At 31.9% G+C, this 5,596-nt stretch overlaps 1 long non-coding RNA gene across 4 annotated transcripts; it reads left to right on the forward strand.

Moving 5' to 3' along the window:
- The first annotated feature begins 3,877 nt into the window (after window positions 1-3,877).
- Window positions 3,878-5,218, forward strand: LOC109582088 (uncharacterized). 4 transcript variants are annotated; one of them, XR_002184903.1, is made up of 5 exons: window positions 3,878-3,969; window positions 4,026-4,081; window positions 4,128-4,159; window positions 4,869-4,937; window positions 5,052-5,218. It is a non-coding gene; the product is annotated as an uncharacterized LOC109582088 (long non-coding RNA). The 4 variants fall into 4 exon arrangements; XR_002184902.1 differs by having other exon boundaries at window positions 3,878-3,962; window positions 5,052-5,217; XR_002184901.1 differs by having other exon boundaries at window positions 4,026-4,159.
- Window positions 5,219-5,596: the final 378 nt, after the last annotated feature.

Below are 5,596 nucleotides of genomic sequence, written 5' to 3' on the forward strand. Positions count from 1 at the left end.
GTGTTATTGGAAGTGATGATGGCTGTGTTATTGTCTCTGAGAATGGTGGCAACTGTGTTACAATAATGGATAGAGAAGGAAAGAAGATAAAGTCTTTTGGAGGAGGAAGTGGGAATGGCGATGTAAAATTTTCTAAACCTCGTGGTATAGCTGTTACTAAAGACAAATATCTTCTTGTGTCTGATAATCATAAAATCCAGAAGGTAAGTATGGATGGAATGTCCCTAGCTTCAGTTGGTAAAAAGGGCCCCAGGTCGATGCAATTCAATTGTCCCGATTCCATAGCCATTTCTCCCATATCAAGACTGGTCTATGTTGTAGATAATGAAAACGATCGTGTACAAGTCTTCAATCCAGACCTGACCTTCTCTCATGCCTTTGGAAGTAAAGGATCAGGCAATGGACAGTTCCAGTCCCCACATGGTATCGCTTTTGATGTTCAAGGATTTGTATACATTACCGACAAGGATAATCATCGTGTTCAAAAGTTTTCTCAAGATGGAGGATTTGTCACTCATTTTGGTAGCAGGAAATCTGGTCCTGGTCAGCTTGAGAGTCCAGTTGGCATAGCAATAGACACTGGAGCTACTGGTCTAGTGTATGTTAGTGAAAGAGGCAGTCATCGTATCTCTGTCTTCACTAGTGATGGCGTGTTTGTTCGTAGTTTTGGAAGGAAAGGGAGTAATATTGATCAGTTTATTAATCCTTACGGTATGGGATTTGGTAATGATGGATCTTTGTATATTTGTGATTTTAGTAATGATAGACTTGTTGTGTATTAATGATATTATTTTTCTCAGTGCTGTGAGACAATTCATTATTTCTGTATAGCATGTCTTTTGTACCTACTTTTCTTTTGTGTCAATAATTTTAGTAAAATTGAGCAAAAATTCATTAACTGAATCACTGCATGTTTTTTATGCCCATCGCCTGAAGCATATCTATGTTACTCAATGTGCATGTAGAATTATGGTACACAGATTCCCAACAATTATTCTAGATCTTTTTGTCGCATAATGAGATTGACATTAATGCCTTCAGATGAGATTAAATAGGTGAATTGCTTATGATAATTATTCATAACATCATGTTTCTTATGAAAATTCTCGAGCAATATGGCTATTTTGACACTTGATTTAATGCTATAATCAAATAGTGATCACTGTTTTATTGTTTGCATGTTCCATCAAAGTGTATTCTCATACATTGTAAGTTGTTAAATGCCTTGTACACTCTATTGGAATACTTATGATCACTATGGCTGTCATTTTGTGGAGTTGTATATACTGTGTATTTTTTATGTACCTTGTGTATTAACTGAGAATGATGATACAACATTATATCATTAACCATCTTTTGGGACTGAATCCCTAACTGATGATTTGTATTAACTGACTCAGTTTATTACAATGTACTAACAACTAGCTTTTTTGTCGGCTACATGTACATGTACATATGCATGCATGTATTGCTCTCATTTGGGTAGGTGATTTTTGGGCCATTTTGGCATTTTTAATAATGGCTGTAACTCGAAATATTGAAGTCAGAATTAGCTCAAACTTTCTATATAGCATAAAGACATCTATATGTATTAGAAAATGTCATAAAAATTTGGGGTTATTTTGGAGCCATTTTTTGGGAAAAACTATGGGCTATAGCTGAAGGAACAAACTTTCCTTTATTGCTTTATAATCGTCATTCCTGCCCTTATATGTACATGTAATTGTCTTAAAATTTGATAACCATTTTTATTAACGAATCATGCTACATGTCTATTCACTTGTTTGAACTGTATCAGTACCATAAAATTTGCCGTACATTTGATAACCTTATGGTATTTGTTATTTTCAGGTGACTGATACTTCTGGTAAAGCAAAGAGAAGTGCCCACCCAACCTTATTCCACATACACTGGAAGAGGATCATACTGGATGAAGCCCACATTGTTAGAAATTCTAAATCAGCTACTAGTGAAGCTGGTAAACTCAACTTGTATTGATTGTATAAATAGTACAGTATATGTACATGTATATGCATACTAATTACTAATCAATATTACACAGTAGACCATGGAGGCATGTAAATCATCAAAAATGACGAGGAGAGATTTCTCCATTTTTATAATTTTTCCTGCTGATACATGTACAATTTTTTGTTGTGTAGCAAGTTTGAGCTGAAAACAATCTAAATTAGATTTTTTATGAATTTTTAAATCACTCAAAAATCAGACCAAAGTCCCTGTACTATAGTACAGGGTTAGTGGCCAAATTCCGCCAAAATTGACTAGGAGAGAATTCTTGATTTTTATAATTTTTCCTGATACATATACATGTTTTTATGTTGTGTAGAAAGTTTGGGCTGATTTTAATCAAAATTAGATTTTTTATGAATTTTTTTTTAATTACTAAAAATCAGGCCAAAGTCCCTGTACAGGGTCAGTAGCCAAATTTGCCAAAAATGACTAGGAGAGAATTCTTAATTTTTATAATTTTTCTTGATACATAATACATGTTTTTATGTTGTGTAGCAAGTTTGAGCCGATTCCAATCAAAGTTAGATTTTTTCTGAATTTTTTAAAACCATTTTTTTGTACAAAACATTGACTATAGCAAAGGGATTTTTCAGCAATTGGCCTATTTTTAACTGTACATTATATCATTTTTTATTCTTTCCTGTCTCTCTCTTAGTTGATATCATCATTACTAAACTGTCTCTCTCCCTAAACCATGGTTGTTGTAAATACAACAAAGAAGGTACACAATGTATACATGTACAGTATATCCTTTGAATTAATGTATTTTTTTAGTTGCCAGTTTAGAGAGGAAAGAGAACTAGAAAAGTATGTATATGTACATGTATTTTAATAATTATTGATATTTAGATTTGACTCTTAATCCTAAGCTACACTTGCCGCACCCATACGAATTTTATTGGTAACAAAAACGTTCAAAATTATTATTAATTTCTTATTGTTCATATTAGCTTCTGAGTTTGAGCTACTGTTGTATTAGCTGAGCAGACTAAAATACATGTAAGCGTGAGTAAATACTCTTGAAGTAAGTTTAGTTTTTATAATCCTCTTCCTTTTTCTCCCCTTCTTTCTCTTTTGTAGTATCCAGTGATTATTAAAGATACTCCTCATTATAAAATCTGGTACAAGGAGGATAATATTTTTGATCTCCCTAAAGGTTCGTTTGTCTATCATTCACAGCTAGTGTATTTAATTATTAATTATTTCTTGTACATGTACATGTGTAGCGTCAATTTGTGTCTCATTTGTTGCTCTGAGTGACTTCCAGTTGGCATTAGAAATGTGAGTGTGTACAATACTATTTCATCATTGCTATACGCACATGTATTATTATTATTATTAACAGATTTATTCACTCTATTGTTTGATATGGGTATAATGGAGCAAGGATACAAAGCTACTGCAGCTGGCTATGAGTAAGAACTAATTGTTTTATTATTATTATTATTATTATTATTAAAATTGGATATTTGTTATTAAGTATACATGTATCATACACTGACCTATCATTATGTATGCATGGTTTCACTACAAACTGCATGCCAGTAAGTACATGTACATGTATTATTTATTGAATTATTTGTTAATAGGATTCATTCCAAATGTTGATCAAGTTTATGTCAAGTTTTGAAGCTCCTGAAGGACATTGTAATACAGCAAAAGTATAATTATTTACATTTATTTATTTGTTTGTTTATTTATTTATAGGAGCAGCTCAATCAATCCTATTCTAATTTATTACTAAAGTCAATTAAATACGGCAAGTGTATTTACATGTACATGTACATTGTAGTTTGCTAATAATTTATACAATGTAGTTTATAAATTAATGTAATTGTTAGGTTTCTAAGATTATATTTACTTGAAAAGGATCACATTCCTATTACTCATTGATTGAAATATTATCCAAACTAAACCTTACCCATTATAATGTAAGTGGTACGTATCATGTGATCTCATCTTGTGACCATATGTCATGTGACTATCACTGGTAGGTTTTTGTTAAGACCCTTTGTGAAGAGTCTTTCCTTGAAGTGCTTGTTTATGCAGGGTAACATCACTGCTACTCTGAGTATACTGAGTTTTGGTTATTATAGGGGTGAGTGCAACTGATGAAGTTCCTGTGCAGGTGGGTGTGGTTTTGAGTAGGAGTGGCTTTTAATTATAAGTTTCATTTTATGTCATTATGCTACGTAGATAGTTTGAGTTGCTTCATTTTCTTAATTATGAGCATTTTAAAAAATGAGCCGGTTTTTTGAAAAATACTCAACCCCCAATCTTTATTATGTTTTCTGATACATTGATGTCCTTATGCTTTGTAGAAATTTGAGCTGTTTTTGACAAATAGTTTTTGAATTTTGAGCATTTGAAAAAATTGGTCAAATTTTGAAAAATACTCAAGGCTATAGCTCATGCTTTTTTCATGAAGTGGCTTTGAAATGATCCTTAATTTTTATTACATTTTTGATACATATTAATGTCCTTATGATGCTTGAGCTAAAACTTTTAGAGTAAAAAATGAGCCAATTTTTGAAAATGCTATGATGATAACTTATGGTATTTTTTGAAAAGTGGCTTAAAAGTCTCTTCCAAATTTTACTACTTTTTTGATAATTACATGTATTGTTGTCTTTTTGCTACATGTAGATCTACTTGTACATGTAGAAAGTTTCAGATAAAAAAATTTGAGTTATGAGCATTTTATAAAACAAACCAATTATGTATACAAATATTGTATAAAGTGCAGCTCATTATCAGAATCTGTCATAAATTAATATTGTAGCCTCATTTTTTGTCGTTGTTACTCTTTTCACCCCATCTTCTCTCTCTCTTTACAGTTAAAGCTATGGGATGAAATGGAGTGTTATTAGGTTTACCAATCCATGCACTAATTACAGTACATACAGGTTAGTACATGTACATGTAGAATTAATTCAATGTTACATTATGTACACATTCTCTTCACTTCATTCTCTCTCTCTCTTTCCATTGTTCACATTGTCCTTATTGTCTCTCCCTAGCTCTCTCAAAGGATAGTAATTGCTGGTTAGTTGATTAGAGGCTAGTGGAAAGTGAATCGCGTTTAAAGTGTAAAGAAGTGGCTGGCAATGAGCATGTTTGGACTACTGACGATTTAAAGCTAACAAATACAAAAAGTTATTATTTTTACAATAAATTTTGTACAATTACATATATTATTATGTTTACAATAATAAAACTATTATTATTATTATTCAATCATCTTTGGCTCTTATATTCTTCCTCCAGTTTATCAGCAAGTGCATCAGCTCTTACATTACCTTCTTCTCTTAGTATTTCCAGAAAATCCCCAAAAACTTTTCCTTTCAATTTTATTGTTACTTTAACTAAATTAAGGAGCTTGTCCATCCTCTCATCAGCTGATAGTACAGTGTGTGTGTCTGTTGCTTCCTTCCTCTCAGTTTCATTTATTATTTTCTTTGATGATAATTTATTTGCAAGAGAAACAAGACTGATCTGTGATTCTTTTATTAGTGGAATGTTGTCCATCATCACTTTATGAGCCACATCTGATTTATACGCCACT

This window comes from Amphimedon queenslandica, unplaced genomic scaffold, assembly GCF_000090795.2.
Source record: "Amphimedon queenslandica unplaced genomic scaffold, v1.1 AMPQUscaffold_13402, whole genome shotgun sequence".
NCBI lineage: Eukaryota > Metazoa > Porifera > Demospongiae > Haplosclerida > Niphatidae > Amphimedon > Amphimedon queenslandica.